The following is a 21,190-nucleotide window of genomic DNA, read 5'->3' on the forward strand; positions in this document are numbered from 1 at the left end:
AGAAAACACATTTAAAGTGCTTTGAGCGGGGAGCCAGGCTGAGGGTGGGGGTGGGTGGCGGGAGCGCGGAGGGCGGAGGGCAGGGAGGCGGGGCGGAGGAGGAGGAGCAGGAGGAGAGACCAGGGCAGCGGAGGGGGCGAGGAGCGCCGGGTACCGGGCCGGGGGAGCCGCGGGCTCTGGGGGAAGAGACGGATGATGAACAAGCTTGTCATCGGGAACCCGAGCCCCGCCGTCACCGCCGACGACCTCCTGCAGCTCTTTGGGTACAGGAAGCTGCCCCTGGCGGGACAGGTCCTGCTCAAGTCCGGCTACGCCTTCGTAGACTACCCGGACCAGACCTGGGCCATCCGCGCCATCGAGACTCTCTCGGCTCAAGTGTAATTGCATGGGAAAATCATGGAAGTTGATTATTCAGTCTCTAAAAAGCTAAGGAGCAGGAACATTCAGATTCGAAATATCCCTCCTCTCCCGAAGTGGGAGGTGTTGGATGGACTTTTGGCTCAATATGGGACGGTGGAGAATGTGGAACAAGTCAACACAGACACAGAAACCGCCGTTGTCAACGTCACATTTGCAACAAGAGAAGAAGCAAAAATAGCCATGGAGAAGCTAAGCAGGCATCAGTTTGAGAACTCCTCCTTCAAGATTTCCTACTTCCCGGATGAAGAGGTGAGCTCCCCTTCGCCGCCTCAGCGAGCCAAGCCTGGGGACCTCTCTTCCTGGGAGCAAGGCCACGCCCCTGGGGGCTCTTCTTAGGCCAGACAGATCGATTTCCCGCTGCGGATCCTGGTCCCCACAAAGTTTGTTGGTGCCGTCATCGGAAAGGAGGGCTTGACCATAAAGAACATCACTAAGCAGACCCAGTCCCAGGTAGACATCTATAGAAAAGAGAGCTCTGGAGCTGCAGAGAAGCCTGTCACCATCCATGCTACCCCAGGGGGGACTTCTGAAGCAGGCGGTGTGATTCTTGAAATCATGCAGAAAGAGGCAGATGAGGCCAAACTAGCTGAAGAAAATCTCGGCCCACAATGGCTTGGTTGGAAGACTGATTGGAAAAGAAGGCTGAAATTGGAAGAAAAAGGAACATGAAACAGGGACCAAGATAACAATCTCATCTTTGCAGGATTTGAGCATATACAACCCGGAACCGTCACTGTGAAGGGCACATTTGAGGCCTGTGCCAGTGCTGAGATAGAGATTGTGAAGAAGTTGCGTGAGGCCTTCGAAAATGATATGCTGGCTGTTAATACCCACTCCGGATACTTCTCCACCTGTACCCTCCTCACCAGTTTGGCCTGTTCCCGCATCATCACTCTTATCCAGAGCAGGAGATTGTGAATCTCTTCATCCCAACCCAAAGTGTGGGCACCATCATGGGGAAGAAAGGGGCACACATCAAACAGCTGGCGAGATTCGCTGGAGCCTCCATCAGGGTCGCCCCTGTGGAAGGCCCAGACGTCAGCGAAAGGATCGTCATCATCACCGGACCACCGGAAGCCCAGTTCAGGGCGAGGGATGGATCTTTGGGAAAGTGAAAGAAGAAAACTTTTTTAACCCCAAGGAAGAAGTGAAGCTGGAAGCCCATGTCAGAGTGCCCTCTTCCACAGCTGGCCGGGTGATTGGCAAAGGTGGCAAGACTGTGAGTGAACTGCAGAACTTAACCAGTGCAGAAGTCATCTTGCCTCCTGACCCAAGGCCAGATGAAAATGAGGAAGTGATCATCAGAATTATCGGGCGCTTCTGTGCCAGACTGCACAGCGCAAGATCAGGGGAACTGTACAACAGGTGAAGCAGCAGGAGCAGAAATACCCTCAGGGAGTCGCCTCACAGAGCAGCAAGTGAGGGTCCCACACACAGGCACCAGCAAAACAACGGATGAATGGAGCCCTTCCAACACCTGACAGAATGGGACCAAACACAGCCAGCCAGATCAAGAGCAAACCAAAGACCATCTGAGGAATGAGAAGTCTGCGGAGGCGGCCAGGGACTCTGCAGAGGCCCTGACAATCCCAGGGGCCGAGGAGGGTTGGGTAGGGTCAGTCAGGTTTGCCAGAACCACCCGGCCGCCTCCCGCCCCGCAGGGCTTCTGCAGGCTTCACCATCCGCTTCACCATCCACTCGGATCTCTCCTTAACTCCCACGACGCTATCCCTTTTGGCTGAACTAACAAAGGTGAACGTGTTCAAAGCCAAGCAAAATGCACGCCTTTTTTTGTGGCAAATAGTCTCTGTACATGTGTATACATATTAGAAGGGGAAGATGTTAAGACATGTGTCCTCCGGGTTACACAGGGTGCCTGCAGTGGTCATATATTTTAGAAATAATATATCAAAGAACTCAACTAACTCCAATTTTTAGTCATTTATTACTTTTTTATTTTATTTTATTTTTTTTGAGACGGAGACTCGCTCTGTCGCCCGGGCTGGAGTGCAGTGGCCAGATCTCAGCTCACTGCAAACTCCGCCTCTCGGGTTTACGCTGCCTCAGCCTCCGGAGTAGCTTGGACTACAGGCGCCCGCCTAGTTTTTCGTATTTTTTTTTTTAGTAGAGACGGGGTTTCACCGTGTTAGCCAGGATGGTCTCCATCTCCCGACCTCGTGATCCGCCCGTCTTGGCCTCCCAAAGTGCTGGGATTACAGGCTTGAGCCACCGCGCCGGGCCCATTTATTACTTTTTTTTTCTTTTTAAAGACAAAGCAGGCTTTTCTAGACTTTAAAGAATAAAGTCTTTGGAAGGTCTCACGGTGTAGAGAGCTTCGAGGCCACCCACACAAAATTCACCCAGAGAGAAATCTCGTCGAAAGGACACTCACAGCAGTTCTGGATCACCTGTGTACATCAACAGAAGGGATACCGCCGTCTCCTTGAAGGAGACACTCCTCCTGAGTGTCTAGCTCATACACCCATTTCTCCCAGGGTTTTTTTGTTTTTTGTTTGTTTGTTTGTTTGTTTTTTAAACGGAGTCTCGCTCTGTCTCCCAGGCTGGAGAGCAGTGGCGCGATCTCGGCTCACTACAAGCTCCGCCTCCTGGGTTCGCGCCATTCTCCTGCCTCAGCCTCCCTAGTAGCAGGGACTACAGGCGCCTGCCACCATGCCCGGCTTTGTGTGTGTGTGTGTGTGTGTGTGTGTGTGTGTGTGTTTAGTAGAGACAGGGTTTCACCGTGTTAGCCAGGATGCTCTCGATCTCCGGACCTCGTGATCCCCCCGCCTCAGCCTCCCAAAGTGCTGGGATTACAGGCGTGCTTCACAGGTTTTAAACTGGTTTTTTGTATACTGCTATATAATTCTCTGTCTCTCTCTGTTTATCCCTCCCCTCTCCTTCTTCTCCATCTCCATTCTTTTGAACTCCCTTATCCCTCAATCTCAATCCCATATCTATGCACCCCCCTCACCCCCCCACCCACCCCCAACACACCCCCTGCCAGGCAAAGCAGTGCTCTGAGTATCATATCACACAAAAGGAACAAAACCAAAACGCACAAACGAGCCTCAACTTACACTTGGTTACTCAAAAGAACAAGAGTCAATGGTACTTGTCCTAGCGTTTTGGAAGAGGAAAACAGGAACCCATCAAACCAACCAATCAACCAAACAAAGAAAAAATTCCATAATGAAAGAATGTATTTTGTCTTTTGCATTTTGGTGTATAAACCATCAATATTCAGCAAAATGATTTCTTTCTTTAAAAAAAATGTGGAGGAAAGTAGAAATTTATACAAGGTTGTTGGCCCAGGGCATTAAATTTACAGATTTTTTTTTATTATTATACTTTAAGTTCTAGGGTACATGTGCACAACGTGCATGTTTGGTATATATGTATACATGCGCCATGTTGGTGTGCTGCACCCATTAACTCATCATTTACAGTAGGTATATCTCCTAATGCTATCCCTCCCCACTCCCTCCACCTCACAACAGGCCCCGGTGTGTGATGTTCCCCTTCCTGTGACCAAGTGTTCTCATTGTTCAATTCCCACCTATGAGTGAGAACATGCAGTGTTTGGTTTTCTGTCCTTGCGATAGTTTGCTGAGAATGATGGTTTCCAGCTTCATCCATGTCCCTACAAAGGACATGAATTCATCCTTTTTTATGGCTGCATAGTATTCCATGGTGTATATGTGCCACACTTTCTTGTGTATGTGCCACATTTCTCCATCAATGATGGACATTTGGGTTTGTTCCAAGTCATTGCTATTGTGAATAGTGCTGCAATAAACTGGATCCCTTCCTTACACCTTATACAAAAATAAATTCAAGATTGATCAAAGACTTAAATGTTAGACCTAAAACCATAAAAACCCTAGAAGAAAACCTAGGCAATACCATTCAGGACATAGGCATGGGCAAGGACTTCATGTCTAAAACACCAAAAGCAATGGCAACAAAAGCCAAAATTGACAAATGGGATCTAATTAAACTAAAGAGCTTCTGCACAGCAAAAGAAACTACCATCAGAGTGAACAGGCAACCTACAGAATGGGAGAAAATTTTTGCCCTCTACTCATCTGACAAAGGGCTAATATACAGAATCTACAAAGAACTCAAATTTACAAGCAGAAAACAAACAACTCCATCAAAAAGTGGGCAAAGGATATGAACAGACACTTCTCAAAAGAAGACATTTATGCAGCCAACAGACACATGAAAAAATGCTCATCATCACTGGTCATCAGAGAAATGCAAATCAAAACCACAATGAGATACCATCTCACACCAGTTAGAATGGCGATCATTAAAAAGTCAGGAAACAACAGGTGCTGGAGAGGATGTGGAGAAATAGAAACATTTTTACACTGTTGGTCGGACTGTAAACTAGTTCAACCATTGTGGAAGACAGTGTGGTGATTCCTCAAGGATCTAGAACTAGAAATACCATTTGATCCAGCCATACCATTACTGGGTATATATCCAAAGGATTATAAATCATGCTACTATAAAGACACATGCATACGTATGTTTATTGTAGCATTAAATTTACAGATTTTTTTTAACAAGAAAAACACACAGAAATAAAGCTACCTCAGTTGTTTTTTACCTCAGCACCTTACTCTTGTGTTTCCCTTAGAGATTTTGCAAAACTGATAGTTGGAGCACTTTTAAAATGTTTTTTAATAAAAATGAGTTTAAAAAAAAGAAGATATCAACTGCCAGCCTGGAGAAGGTGACAGTCCAAATGTGCAACAGCTGTTCTGAATTGTCTTCCGCTAGCCAAGAACCTACATGGCATTCTTTTGGACAAACCTTGACAATGTTTATTTAAAAAAAAAAAAAAAGATGACAAAGAAAAACAGAGAGAGAGAATATTGGAGATGTCCTAATTTTAATAGGATATGCGCCATTAGGGCTTTTTGTGCTAAAAGATAAACGTGTCCTGGTTTATGTGAACAAGCCATTATACCACCAGACTGCAATGCCAGTTTCCTCCACTGCAAACAGTGTTCTGTCACAAAAAAAAAAAAAGAAAAAGAAATATATCCAGCTAACAAGAAAAAAAATAAAGTGCTGAGAATGGTTCTTGGCACACTGTAAGCATTCAATGTAGGATATGTGTTGTAAGTAGCAATAATATGGAAATAATGGCTTATATGGAAAATAATGGCTTAATATATAGTTATATGAAAGTAAACAAAAGGCATATTGTTTTATAATTTAGCCACCCAAAATTTGAAGGAACGATGTTATATTTCCTAATCAACAAAATAAAATTTCTGAAAAATACCCAATGCATGATTAACATTTAGTGAATATTCAGTAATGTATAATTAATGCCCATTAAGCATAGAAAACAAAAAAAATAAACTTAAGATGTTATACATAATTCATAAAGTACTGCTTATCATTGTATCTCACTGATTTATTACTTTAAGCAATGGGTCAAATAACGTTTCCCTGAAAAACAAATACTAAAATATTACAGTGTTAGGCTAAAAGAGGTATTGATCATCCTCTCCAACACCAGGATTTCCATATACTTTTATATTTGGTAAGACAAATAATTTCCAAAAAACTATAGCAGTATAATGGGCATAATTATTTTTCCAGACTTGCATAAGTTATTAATCATTCTGAAAAAAAAATTTTAAGAGACAGAGTCTCACTCTGTCATTCAAGCTGGAGTGCAGTGGTGTGATCATAGCTCATTGTAATCTCAAACTCCTATGCTTAAGAGATCCTCCTGCCTTAGCCTCCAGAGTAGCTGGAACTACAAGCACTCACCACCACATCTGGCTAATGTTTTTATCTTTTGTAGAGATGGGGTCTCAATATATTGCCCAGGCTGATCTTGAACACTTGTCCTCAAGAAATCCTTCTGCCTTGGCCTCCCAAAGTGCTGGAATTATGGGCATGAGTCACTGTACCTGGTGATTTATTATTAACTCTGCAGGATAACTTCATAAATTTTAGTCTTAAAACATGGTCTTTTGTCCATCCTGCATACATTGTTTTCTCTCATTAATTCCAACTGTATTAATATGCATTCAGCCCCATTTCTTATCCTCTCTTTAGAGTTTAAAATGGATGTTTTCATGTCCAGAGAGAGAAGAATAAGAGTGGCAGCTTGCTGGGTGCAGTGGTTTATGCCTGTAATCCCAGGACTTTGAGAGACCAAGGTGGGAGGATTGCCTTAGCCCAGGAGATTGAGACCAGCCTGAACAACATAGCAAGACCCCCATGTCTAGAAAAAATGAAAACATTAGCTAGGTGTGGTGGCATGCACGTGTAGTCCCAGCTACCTGGGAGGCTGAGGTGGGAGAATCACTTGAGCCCGAGAAGTTGAGGCTGCAGTGAGCTATGATTGTGTCACTACACTCCAGCCTGGGTGACAAAGCAAGACCCTGTCTTTAAAAAAAAAAAAAAAAAAAAAAAAAAGCAGCAAAAGGGGTAGAAAAATGGGATTTCCAAAACTGTGGGGATTAATAAGAAAAAAAAAAAATGAGATGGGAAAATGATGGCATAAAACAGAGTAGAAAGAAAAGCACTGAGTACAACCCAGTACCGATCCTAATCTGCTCTCCTGTCTGACTACAAACCTTGGAATTGTCTGCTGGGGTGACAGTTATCTGACAATGTAAATGGATTAGATATACAAAATAATTCATTTGCATGGCTTCACGTAGTAGTGTTGGCTGGCTGCTGGGAGCTCAGCTAGAACTTTCAAGTGCCTACATGTTTCTTGCCTTTTATAGCAAGATGGCTGGGATCCCAAAGAGAGCGTCTTGAGTGCTGGAATTTCCACAACAAGCATTTCAAAAAGCTCAGGTAGAAATCATAAAACTTTTTATGATCTAGCCTCGGAAATCACAGAACATCATTTCCAATGCATTCTATTGGTTAAGCAAATCACTAAAGTCAGCCCAGGTTCATGGAGCAGTTGGACCCCATCTCTCAACTGGAAGAGTGACAAAGAGTTTGCAGCTATCCTTAATCAACTGCAAATATGAAAAAAAAAGAAACTCTCTAGAAATGAACATCATTATAATCAAAATTAGGCACTCAGTGCATGAGTTTCATGGAATTTTTGACAAAGTTGAAGGCTGAGCTCCCAGAATATAACATCCCAAAGATTAAATTTTTTTTTTTTTTTTTTTTTTTTTGGCTGGGTGCGGTAGCTCATGCCTGTAGTCTCAGCACATTGGCAGGCAGATCACTTAAAGTCAGGAGTCTGAGACCAGCCTGGCCAACATGGTAAAATTCCTGTCTCTACTAAAAATACAAAACATTAGCCAGGCATGGTGGTGGGTGCCTGTAGTCCTAGCTACTGGGGAGGCTGAGGCAGGAGAATTGCTTGAACTCAGGAGGCAGAGGTTGCAGTGAGTGGAGATCATATCACTGCACTCCAGCTTGGGCAGCAGAGCCAGACTCTGTCTCAAAAAAGAAAAAATAAAAATTTTAAAATGATAGAAACCAGAAAAGAATGAAATAATTTTTTCAATGAACTAATAATAATAATAATAATAATAGTAATAATTGTCAATATAACATTTTATGACCAGTGAAAATATTCTTCAAGAATGTTTTACACAAACAAAAATTAACATAGTCTATCACCAGCAGACCCAAATTAAAGGAAGTACTAAAGGATATTCTGTAGGCAAAAAAGAAAATGATCCTAGATAGAAAGTTCCCAGGTGCAAGAAGGAATGAAGAGCACAAAAGTGGTAAAGGTATGGGTAGATCTAAATATAAACATGGACTATATAAAACAATGATACAAATTTCTTTCCTCATTTATTGGACTTACAAGAAACAATATGCAGAAATGGAAATCCATGATAACACTAGCGTATAAACAAGGCAGGTTTGGGAGGCCGAGGTGGGCAGATCACCTGAGGTCAGTTCAAGACCAGCCTGAGCAACATGGAGGAATCCCGTCTCTACTAAAAATACAAAATTAGCCGGGAATGGTGACTGCATGCCTGTAATCCTAGCCAAAAAAATCCTTTCCCTTCCCACTAGGGAAGCTGAGGCAGGAGAATCACTTGAACCCAGGAGGCAGAAGTTGCGGTGAGCCGAGATTGTGCCACTGCACTCCAGCCTGGGCGACAGAGCGAGACATGGAGTCTCAAACAAAAAAAACCCCAAAAACCAAAACCAACCAAACAAACAAATAAAATAAAAGGTAAATAAAGTACTAATTACCGTTAGAATATAATATGTCATTTTTCAAGTCCAGATAGAAGCCCTTATACTTACTGTAAATTGATTTTCAACAAAAGTGCTGAGGTGATTCAATAAGGGAAATGATAGTTTTTTTTTGTTTTGTTTTTGTTTGTTTGTTTGTTTGAGACAGAGTCTAGCTCTGTTTCCCAGGCTGGAGTGGTGCAGTGGCGTGATCTCGGCTCACTGCAACCTCTGGGTTCCAGCAATTCTGAACCCCTCCACTGAACCCCTCCTGGGTTCAAGCAATTCTCCTGCCTCAGCCTCCTGAATAGCTGGGATTAGAGGCACCTGCCACCACGCCGGGGTAATTTTTGTATTATTAGTAGAGTCGGAGTTTTCACCATGTTTGCCAAGCTGGTCTCGAACTGCAGGCCTCAGGTGATCCGCCCACCTCTGCCTCCCAAAGTGCTGGGATTACAGGAGTGAGCCACCGCGCCCCGCAGAATAGGATAGTTTTTAATCAACAAATGATGCTGGAACAATTGGATACCCACATGCAAGACAATGAATTTAGACCTTTGCCTCATACCATACACAAAAATAAATTCAAAATGGTCGGGCGCAATAGCTCACGCCTGTAATCCCAGTCCTTTGAAAGGCCGAGGTGGGAGGATCACCTGAGGTCAGGAGTTCGTGACCAGCCTGGCCAAATGGTGAAACCCCGTCTCTACTAAAAACACAAAAAAATTAGCTGGGCTTGGTGGCACCCACCTGTAGTCCCAGCTACTTGGGAGACTGAGGTGGGAGAATGGCTTGAGCCTACGAGACAGAGGTTGCAGTGAGCCGAGATTGCTCCACTGCACTCCTGGGTAACAGAGTGAGACCCTGTCTCAAAATAAATAAATAAATAAACTCAAAATGGATCATAAACATAAATGTAAGAGCTAGAACTATGAAAATTCTGCAAGAAAATATAGAAGTAAAAAAAAAAGAAAACATAGAAGTAAATTTTCATGGGCTTGAGTTAAGGCAAAACATCAAAAGCACAAATAATAAGATAAAAATATTAATAAACTGAACTTCAAAATTAAAAACTTTCGTCCTTCAAAGGACACAGTAAGGAAGTGAAAAGCCACAAATCTGGAGAAATATTTGTAAATCATATAACTAAGAAGGGACTCATAACCAGAATATATAAAGAACTCTTACACCTCAGTGATAAGAAGACAAATAGGCCGGGCGTGGTGGCTCATGCCTGTAATCCCAGCACTTTGGGAGGACAAGGCGGGCAGATCACGAGGTCAGGAGATCGAGAACATCCTGGCCAACATCGTGAAACCCCGTCTCTACTAATAATACAAAAATTAGCTGGGCGTGGTGGCGCGTGCCTGTAATCCCAGCTACTCGGAAGACTGAGGCAGGAAAATCACTTGAATCAGGGAGTCGGACATTGCAGTGAGCAGGACGTTGCAGTGAGCTGAGATCGTGCCATTGCACGATTGCAGTCTGGTAACAGAGCAAGACTCCAGCAAAAAAAAAAAAAAAAGAAAGAAAGAAAGAAAAGAAAAATTCACTCATCTTAACTGTACAATTGAATAATTTCTTAGTGATTTTACAGAGTTGTGAAAAAATCATATTTGGATTGCTTCCACTTTTTCAGCCACTATGAATAATGTTTCTATGACCATTTATGTACAAGACTCTGGGTGGACATACATTTTTATTTTGGGGGTAAATATGTAGCAGTAAATCTGCTGGGTCAAAGATAAATCTAGATTTGATATCAAAATTTGATAAAATAGATAAATCTATCTATGTTTGATATTTTAAGAAACTGCAAAACGGTTTTGTAAAGTGATCACACCATTTTACACTACACCACACCCGCCAAAATGAGTGAATTTTATGATATGTATATTTTACTTCAATAAAGCTGTTAATACCCAGCACAGTGTTTCACACCCGTAATCCCACCACTTTTGGAGCCCAAAACAGAAGGATCCGTTGAGTCCAGGAGTTCAAGAGAAGCCTGGGCAACATAGGGAGACCTCCTCTCTGCAGAAAATTTTAAATAAGTAGCCAGGCGTTCTGGCACAGGCCTGTAGTCCCAGCCACTTGGGTGGATGGCTTGAGCCTGGGAGTTCCAGGCTGCAGTGGACCAAGATTGTGCCACTGCATTCCTACCTGGGCGACAGAGCAAGACCTTGTCTCAAAACAAACACACAAAATCAATAAGGCTGTTAAAAATTTTTAAGGAAAATAATTATTCTATACTCTAGAGGATAATATCTAAAACAGAAGCAAAATAATGAATATTTTCCAGACTAATAGAGGAACGGAAATAGAATTACAAAAGTAATTTTTGTTTTATATTTATTTACTTCTACTATTTTTGAGACAGAGTCTAACTCTGTTGCCCAGGCTGGAGTGTTGTGGCTGATCTCTGCTCACTGCAACCTCCATCTCCTAGGCTTATGCGATCTTCCCACCTCAGCCTCCCAAGTTGCTGTAACTACTATTGTACAACATCACAACCAGCAAATTTTTGTATTTTTTGTAGAGACAAGGTTTTGTCACGTTGCCCAGACTGGTCTTGAACTCTTGACCTCAGGTAATCCACCTGCTTCCACCTCCCAAAGTGCTGGGTTTACAGGCGTGAGCCACCGAGTCCAGCCTACAAAAATAAGTTTTTTTAAAAAGACGGCCAGGTGCGGTGGCTCATGCTTGTAATCCCAAAACTTTGGGAGGCCCAGGTGGGAAGATCGCGAGGTTAGGAGATGGAGACCATCCACGGTGAAACCCCATCTCTACTAAAAATAGAAAAATTAGCCAAGTGTGGTGGCAGGCACCTGTAGTCCCAGCTACTCGGCAGGCTGAGGCAGGAGAATCGCTTGAACCTGGGAGGAAGAGGATACAATTAGCTAAGATCACACCACTGCACTCCAGCCTGGGGGACAGAGCGAGACTCTGTATCAAAAAAAAAAAAAAAAAAAAAAAAGGGCAAGAAAGGGGACAAAAAGGAACATAAAACAAGTAGGACAAATACAAAACACATAGATTTAAGATCAAATATATTAGTAATAATGTTAAAATATAAATGGACTGTGTGTTATTTATGGTCTCTCAGCTCCAAATTCACCCTGTTTTCTGCTCTGGGAAAATGATTCTGGGCCTTTTAAGTTTTCTCTTGCCAGACGGCACAGAAACTATCAGTAGAGGGCGCTAGACAGACATTGCAAAAAGAAAACGTTTTTACTTCCCGGGGCTGCTACACTCCATCCTGAGGCTCCTGCAGCATGCTCCCGTTCCTAGCATCCAGCTTCTGCGGCATACATGACCTCCCCAGAGTGATGCCCTGGCCGCTTCTCCGGCGCCAGGTTCCCGCAGTGTACCGTGGCAGGCAGAGTCGTCTTTCGTGTGTGCCTTTGAGGCAGAATGGCTCATGTCAAATGCCTCCTGCAAACAGCTTTCCCTTTCCCTGGCACCCTGGTGTGAGGAATTCTGGTAAGTTACAGAGGGTGGATTTCTAGAAAGTTCCACTCATCTGGTACCAGAGAGACTTGCTTTTTTTTTTTTTTTTTTTTTTTTGCAATCTGGTGAGCCATGGTCATGATCTCTTTGCCCTAGAGTGGCAGGGGTGTGAATTGTACTTTTCCTTGGACGTTCTACCTCGGGGTCTAGAGTAGTGGCTGTTCCTTTTTTTTTCTCTTTGAGTCAGAGTCTCGCTCTTTTGCCTAGGGTGTAGTGCAATGACACGTGTTGGCCAGGCTGGTCTTGAACTCCTGACCTGAAGTGATCCGCCTGCCTCAGCCTCCCAAAGTGCTGGGATTACAGGAGTGAGCCACGGAACCTGGCCTTGGTTATTCCTTTTACCTGCTATATTTATTAGAATTATCTTTGCTTCTTACTAATCCACCCCTATTACCTCAACTTTATTTAGTACCATTAAATAACATTTAATAGTATTATTATTTTGGGACAGGGTCGGCTCTGTCGCCCATTTTATTTAATACTTCTTTATATTATACTTCCTCTTCAAATTACCATCGTGGTCTCTGACTCTTGATTGGACCTAGACAGATACATGGACTAAAATGTTCTAATTAAAGACAGAAAATTTCAGACCCAATTAAAAAAATACCCAGATGTATTTTGCATACAAGAGGCATAGCTGAAACATAATAATACAGAAGGATTGAGAGTAAAAATATGGAAAAATATATACTACAAAATGGCTGACCGAAAGAAGCTGTTCCAGCTGTTAAGCGAAAGTAACTACCATTATAAAGAGGAGCACTTTATAATGATAAAAAGGTTCAATTTACCGGAAGGTATAAAAAAATTCTGAATTTCGGCCGGGCGCGGTGGCTCAAGCCTGTAATCCCAGCACTTTGGGAGGCCGAGACGGGCGGATCACTAGGTCAGGAGATCGAGACCATCCTGGTTAACACGGTGAAACCCCGTCTCTACTAAAAAATACAAAAAAACTAGCCGGGCGAGGTGGCGGGCGCCTGTAGTCCCAGCTACTCAGGAGGCTGAGACAGGAGAATGGCCCGAACCCGGGAGGCGGAGCTTGCAGTGAGCTGAGATCCGGCCACTGCACTCCAGCCTGGGCGACAGAGCGAGACTCTGTCTCAAAAAAAAAAAAAAAAAAAATTCTGAATTTCTATGGTGACTAGTAACATGGCCTTAACAAAATATATAGCAAATATGGACAGAACCATAAGAATAAATAGATAAATCCTTAATCATAATGGAAGATCTTAATACTCCTCTCTCAGTAATTGATAAACAGAAAAGAAAATCAGTTCCTAGATTCAAAAAATATAATTAACAAACTTGCTTTTATTACTTGCTTTAATTGCTTGTGGAATTCACATTTTTTCTTTTTCTTTCTTTTTTTTTTTTTGAGATGGAGTCTCACTCTGTTGCCCAGGCTGGAGTGCAGTGGCATGATCTGGGCTCACTGCAGCCTCTGTCTCCCAGGTTCAAGTGATTCTCCTGCCTCAGCCTCCTGAGTAGCTGAGATTACAGGTGCTGGCCACCACGCCCAGCTAATTTTTGTATTTTTAGTAGAGACGGGGTTTCACCATGTTGGCCAGGCTGGTCTTGAACTCCTGACCTCAAATGATCCATCCACCTCTGCCTCCCAAAGTGCTGGGATTACAGGCATGAGCCACCACACTCGGCCCTCACATTTTTTTCAAAGATAAAAAGATCATTTATAAAAGCTGACTATGTGTGGTGCAGTAGTGCCTAAACACATTTCAAAGGATTGAAGTGATGTATAGTACATTTTCTGACCAAAATTAACCTAATCTAGCAATTTATTATACAAGATAATAGAAAATATTAATATGTTTGGAAATTTAGAAATACATTACCAAATAACTCATAGATCAAAGAAGAAATCACAGTGGAAATTAAATAATATTTTGAACTGAATGATAATAAAAATATAGCTTATTAAAAGGCTGTGTGATGCAGCTAAAGAGTAGTTAGAAGTTAATTTCTAAGCTGAATGTGTATATTATGAAACAGGAAATGAATCTATTCATTCATTTCAGGAAGTTAGGGAAAAATACGACAAAATAAACCCCAAAAGGTCAGAGTAGGAAAAAATGCAGATAAGAGTAGAAATTAACAAAATAAAAAAACCCATAGAGTTGAAAAGATCGACACAGCTAAAATTCAATTCATAAACTTCTGGTGAAACTGATAAATAAAAACAAAGAGAAGACACAAATAACCGTTTGTTCTAAGCTTTTAAAAAAAGTCGCTGAGGCAATTATGAACAATTTATACTAACAATTTTGGAATGTTAGAAAAAATGATCAAATTCCTAGAAAAATATAACTTATCTACTATGATACAAGAAAACTAGATAATCAGGCCAGGCATGGTGGGTCACACCTGTAATCACAACACTTTGGGAGACTGAGGCAGGCCGATTGCTTAAGCCCAGGAATTCAAGACCAGTTTGGGCAACATGATGAGATCCCATCTCTCTGTGTGGTGGCACATGCCTGTAGTCCCATCTACTAGGGTGGCTGAGGTGGGAGGATCACTTCAATTCGGGAGGTCATGGCTGCCATGAGCCATGTTCGTGCCACTGCACTGTAGCAAGACTCTGTCTAAAAAAAAAAAAAGAAAGAAAGAAAAGAAAACTAGATAATCAAAATAACCTTATAGCTGTTAAACAAATTAAGCCCATAATTAATTGCCACAGAAAAAAGCTTCAAGTCAAGTCCTGTATACTTTCATGCAACATTTAAGAAAGAAATAATGCCAATTAAAAAAAAATCTGTATTACAGGATATAAGACCAATGTAATAACCTTGACACCAAAACTCAGCAAGAATATAATGAGAAATGAAAATGGCAAGACTATTATGAGAAACTAAAATCCTTTCAGAAAGTAGGTGAAGAAATTTTTTTTTTTTAGATGGAGTTTCGCTCTTGTTGCCCAGGCTAGAGTGCAATGGCGTGACCTCAGCTCACTGCAGCTTCTGCCTCCTGGGTTCAAGCGATTCTCCTGCCTCAGCCTCCCGAGTCGCTGGGATTACAGGTGCCTGCTATCACGCCCAGCATATTTTTGTTATTTTTAGTAGAGATGGGGTTTTGCCATGTTGGCCAGGTGGTCTCAAACTCCCGACCTCAGGCGATCCAGCCGCCTAAACAAAATATTCACAAACCAAACTCAGCAAGACATAAATAAGATAATACATTATATTAGTCTGCTCAGGCTGCCATAGCAAAATACCAGAGAGACTCTGTGGCTTAAAAAACAGAAATTTATTTTCTCACAGTTCTGGAGGCTACAAAGTTCAAGGGAAAGGTTCCAGCAGGGTTTGGTTTTTGGTGAGAACTTTCTTCCTGGTTTGTAGATGGAGGCTTTATCCTCACAAGGCCTCTTCTCTGAGAGCAAGCATGTGGGAAGACAGAAAGCACAAGAGAGATGATGTCTCTTCTTTTTTTTTTTTTTTTTTGAGAGGAAGTCTCGCTCTTGTCCCCCAGGCTGGAGTGCAATGGCAAGATCTCAGCTCACTGCAACCTCCACCTCCCGGGTTCAAGCGATTCTCCTGTTTCAGCCTCCTGAGTAGCTGGGATTACAGGCACCTGCCACCATGCCTGGCTAATTTTTGTATTTTTAGTAGAGATGGGGTTTCTCCATATTGGCCAGGCTGGTCTCCAACTCCTGACCTCAGGTGATCCACCTGCCTCGGCCTCTCAAAGTGCTTGGATTACAGGCGTGAGCCACTGTGCCCGGCCTGTGATGTCTCGTCTTATAAGGACTCTAATATTATGGGATTACCCCTACCCATCCTTATGACCTCATTTACCCTTTACTACTTCCTAAGAGGCCCCATTTCCAAATACAGCTGCCTTGAAGATTAGGGTTTGTACATATACTAATAATGATAATATTAACAAACTACAGGTGTGTACCACCCTGCCTAATTTATTTTTATTTTTATTTTCTAGTAGAGACAGGGTCTTGTATGTTCCCCAGGCTGGCCTCGAACATAAGAATAAATTTTGCAGGTGCACATTCAATCCATAACATTACATCATGACCAAGTGGGATTTATTCAAGGAATGCAGTGTAATTCACACATTATCAGAATAAAAGAGTATAGGATCCTTTCAACAGAGGCACAAAAATAGCATATGATGCTATTCAGTATCCATTAGTTGATAAAACTTAACATTTCTTAGAAAACTAGGAATGTAAGGGAAATTTCTTTCTTTTTTTCTTTTTTTTTTTTTTTGCGACAGGGTCTGTCACTGGTGTCACCAGGCTGGAGTGCAGTGGAGTGATCATAGCTCACTATAGCCTTGAACTTCTGGGCTTGAGGGATCTTCCTGCCTCAGCCTCCTGAGTAGCTGGAACTACAGACGTGTGCCACCATGCCTGATTACTTTTTTATTTTTTAGTAGAGACAGGGTCTTGCTATGTTCCCCAGGCTGACCTCCATCGAACTCCTGGGCTCAAGCGATCAACCCACTTCGGCCTCCTAAAGTACTGAGATTAAAGGTGTGAGCCACCATGCCCAGCCCAGGAATCTTCATAACCAACCAAAAATGAACAGTAAGCAACATAGTTAATGGTGAAATGGTGAAACCTTTCCTTTTAATCTCAGCAGTAAGACAAAGTTACCTATTGCTACTTCTGTTTAGTGTTGTGGTGGCTCTAGTGAGAGCAGTAAAACAAGCCCCCCCCAACCCCACCAAAAAAAAAAAATGCTGTCATAGTGCCAGACAGAATTCTGTAATAAAATACCATAGACTGGGCCAGGCACAGTGGCTCACGCCTATAATCCCATCACTTTGGGAGGCCGAGGCAGGCGGATCACAAGGTCAGGAGTGGATCACAAGGTCAGGAGTTTGAGACCAGCCTGGCCAACATGGTGAAACCTCGACTCTACTAAAAACAAAAATTTGCCAGGTGTGGTGGCGCGCACCTGTAATCCCAGCTACTCAGAAGGCTGAGGCAGGAGAATTGCTTGAACCCGGGAGGTGGAGGTTGCAGTGAGCTAAGATCATGCCACTGCACTCCAGCCTGGGGGACAGAGCAAGACTCCATCTCAGAAAAAACAAACAAAACAAAACAAAACAAAAAAACTCATAGACTGGGTGGCTTAAACAACAAATATTTGTTTCTCACAGTTCTGGTGGCTGGAAGTCTGAGATGAGGGTGCCAACATGGTAAGGGCCCTCCCAGTGGTTCACAGACAGCTGCCTTCTTACTATATCCACACGTAGTGGAGACAGAGAGAGCAAGCGCAGGTTCCTTCTAAGGGTACAAACCTTGTCATGGGGGCTTTATCCTCATAACCTCATCTAACCCTAATCACCTCCCAAAGGCCCCACCTCAAATACCATCACATTGGGTGGGGGCTTCAACGTATGAATTTTGGGGTGGGGGACAGAAACATTCAGTGGATAGCAAAAAGTATAGGGATTAAAGCATGCTGGTTATTAAGCTATTGTCTTTCACCTTTAGACCTGTTTTGTGATGTTGGTTCCGGGATTCTGCAAACCACATTTCTTTGCTGGTTGTTTTTCTGCTAGGATCTGTCTGCAAGAGGCCCTGAGTCATATGGAAATTCTGTGTATCTCTCTCTCTTTCTCTCTCTCTCTCTCTGTCTCTCTCTCTCTGTGTGTGTGTGTGTGTGTGTGTGTGTGCGCGCGCGCGCGCTCTGTATGTGTATTTGTATTTCTGAGTCATCTTGTAGTTATCTGGTAAGTAGTTTTCACACATACAAAGCCCTAATTTAGAAGAAACCTCTGAATTCTTATTTTCAGTATTATTAGAGATAAAGAGAATAAGTGATAAAACATTTTTTAAAGGATCCTCATTACTTCTTTTTAAAATATATGGCCAGGGACAGTGGTTCATGCCTGTAATCCCAGCACTTTGGGAGGCCAAAGTGGGCTGATCATCTGAGGTCAGGAATTCAAGACCCGCCTGGCCAACATGGTGAAACTAAAAATACAAAAAATTAGCCGGGAGTGGTGGCAGGCGCCTATAACCCCAGTTACTCTGGAGGCTGAGGCATGAGAATTGCTTGAATCCAGAAGGCAGAGGTTGCAGTGAGCTGAGATCGCACCATTGCACTCCAGCCTGGGCAACAAGAGTGAAACGCTGTCTAAAAAAAAATAAATAAATAGGCTGGGTGCGGTGGCTCATGCTTGTAATCCCAGCACTTTGGGAGACTGAGGCGGGCGGATCACCTGAGGTCAGGAGCTCAAGACCAACCTGGACAACATGGCAAGACCCCATCTCCACTAAAAATACAAAAATTAGCCAGGCATGGTGGCTCATGCCTGTAATCCTAGCCACTAGGGAGACTGGGGCATGAGAATTGCTTGAACCCAGGAGGTGGAGGCTGCAGTGAGCAGAGATCATGCCACTGCACTACAGCCTGGGTGACAGAGTGAGACTCCATCTAAAAAATAAATAAATAATACATATATAAATAAATACAAATAAAATAAAATACACATAAGGCTGTGTGCAGTGGCTCACGCCTGTAAACCCAACACTTTGGGAAACCAAGGCGGGAGCATTGCTTGAGGCCAGGAGTTTGAGACCAGCCTGGGCAATGAAGTGGGACCCTGTCTTTACAAAAAATTAAAAAAGAAGCTGGGCATAGTCGCATGCATCTATAATCTCAGCTACTCAGGAGGGTGAGGTGGGAGGATCACCTGAGCCCAGGTATCCAAGGCTACAGTGAGCTGTGATCATGCCATGGCACTCCAGCCAGGGTGACAGAGACAGACCCTGTCTCAAACAAACAAATACATCAGATGACATCTCCTGAAACATGTTCTGTTCTAAGGAGTAATTTACACTCACTAGGATTAATCTGTTCAACCTATTAAACTACTAAGAGAGCAGTGGACAGGTGTATTAGTCCAGGCTTATATTACTGTGTGACCTCATCCCTCTAGTTTGGATCCAGAACCGTTTCCCCTCTGGATATGATCAGTTTCTTTGCACTTGGCTTGAATCTCAAACCTCATATTCTGCCTATAAAGTTAGTAACACTCTGCTTCTAATTGTATGTTTTCTCCATGTGGAAACTTAGTATACAGACTTTTCCCCATAACTACAACCTGGATATAGAACAGTGATCGTGCAACTTCTATATATCCTGACCACACTTCTGCCTTTGTAATTTGAATTATTTGTCACTATGAACAGCATTTAGCATAGTATTTTTCCATTTTTTTCCTTGGGGAATGAGACAAAGATTAGGTTGTGAACCAAGCTGGTAAGTCTGCTCCAGCTTATTTAACTACACATGGTCACCAATTTACAATGGTTCAACTTAACAATGTTTTGACTTTATGATGGTGCAAAAGTGATACATATTCAGTAGAAACTATACCTCAAGTACCCATACAACCATTCTGTGGTCTTTCCTAATAGTCTAATGTTAATTTAGAACTTTTTTGAGTTTCCAGAAATCCAGGCGGTATTAAAAGGAAACAGCTATGCTTCTGACAAATTCTTGAAAATACGGTCAGGGTTGAGATGGCTTCCTCATGCTGCCTGGGCAATCCTTCTTGAAATGCCATGGCTTGCCACACTTCTAGCAGTTAACAGGTGTACCCTGGGAATTCTGGACTTTGTGGGCTTGTCTGGTGGCCGTTAAAGCCTCTGTCTCTTTCCTGTATTTCCTCTCTCTCTCCTGGGCCTCCCTATCTCTGGTATAAAAGAACCGACAAGGCCGGGCGCGGTGGCTCAAGCCTGTAATCCCAGCACTTTGGGAGGCCGAGGCGGGCGGATCACAAGGTCAGGAGATCGAGACCACAGTGAAACCCCGTCTCTACTAAAAATACAAAAAAAAATTAGCCGGGCGCGGTGGCGGGCGCCTGTAGTCCCAGCTACTCAGGAGGCTGAGGCAGGAGAATGGCGGGAACCCGGGAGGCGGAGCTTGCAGTGAGCTGAGATCGCGCCACTGCACTCCAGCCTGGGCAACAGCGTGAGACTCCGTCTCAAAAAAAAAAAAAAAAAAAAAAAAAAAAAAAAAAAGAACCGACATGGCTACTTTCAGGAGGTTCTCTAAAGTACTATCTGTACTTGTCAGCTTGTCACTGGGGTCCCATTTAGGGTCACCCATTGGTACTGCTTCTCTTACAGTTGGATAAAGTTCTCCCTTTCCCTGACACTGTATGTGATACAAAGCTCATCCCCAAATCTCTCTGCCACTTGCAGAGCAGCTTGCTTCTCAGTGTCCGTCAGTGTCTGGTTCAAGAGTAACATAATGTCTCTCCAGGACAGTTCAAATACTTGGGTAAAATTCTGGAAAGCCTCTATATATCTGTTAGGGTCATCTGAAAACTTACCAAGATCCCCCTTAACTTGCCTTAAGTCCTGTAGAGAGAAGGGGACCTGGATCTTACTGGGGCCAGATTCACCAGGTGTCTGTTGGAGGGGCAAGAGTGAGACTGAGGCTTGTCTAGTGTGAGGATTTTGTAGGAGGGGACAAGTGAGAGGCTGAAGCTGGATAGGGAGGTTGGGATGGACCTGGAGGAGCAGGGCCAGAGAGAGCTGGCTTCTCTGCTGGGGGTGCCTCTGGGATTCTTTAGTTCCCTGGGCTTGCCCCTTGCAGCTTTTCCTGAGATGGCAAAACAGGAGGGCTGGATCAATCCTACACTGTCAGCAAAGGTCTGGATTGTCCTGCCTGTTTCTATGGGACCTCAGACCATCTGTCCTCACATCTACAGAAAAGCTCCAACTGCTGGGATGGCATTGAAATGAGTAGTTCCTTCCTGAGGCCAAGCCAGTCCTTCCCAATTTGGCCAAACCTTTGTGCAGTGGGCTATAAGGCATTTTCCCTCCAGATTCTGAGTGTCAAAGCAGCCTCAGTGGTTCAGGATACGCTCCTGAGGAGTATAAGCTGGGGGTGGTGAAGAGAGCTGGTTGCCCATTCTGAAAGACAGAGAATAGAGGTGTCCTTCATTTCCCTTCCTTCTTTCAGTGACAGCTTGGGGTGTGAGAGGGAAAATGAGTGTCCCCCTGTTTTCTTCTGTCTTATCCCCAAGTCCCAGTGACCTTGGCAGGTGCCACCCATGG

The 21,190-nt window shown here is 43.4% G+C and overlaps 1 protein-coding gene and 1 pseudogene across 3 annotated transcripts in view; one reads left to right on the plus strand and one right to left on the minus strand.

Annotated features, from left to right (window-relative positions):
• The window catches only part of YAF2 (YY1 associated factor 2), a 1,232,548-nt gene that overhangs the window by 127,376 nt on the left and 1,083,982 nt on the right, over positions 1–21,190 (minus strand). The window lies entirely within an intron of this gene.
• LOC126931308 (insulin-like growth factor 2 mRNA-binding protein 2) lies at positions 193–1,842 on the plus strand (annotated as a pseudogene).

Source organism: Macaca thibetana, chromosome 11 (assembly GCF_024542745.1).
Source record: "Macaca thibetana thibetana isolate TM-01 chromosome 11, ASM2454274v1, whole genome shotgun sequence".
In the NCBI taxonomy this organism is placed as follows: domain Eukaryota; kingdom Metazoa; phylum Chordata; class Mammalia; order Primates; family Cercopithecidae; genus Macaca; species Macaca thibetana.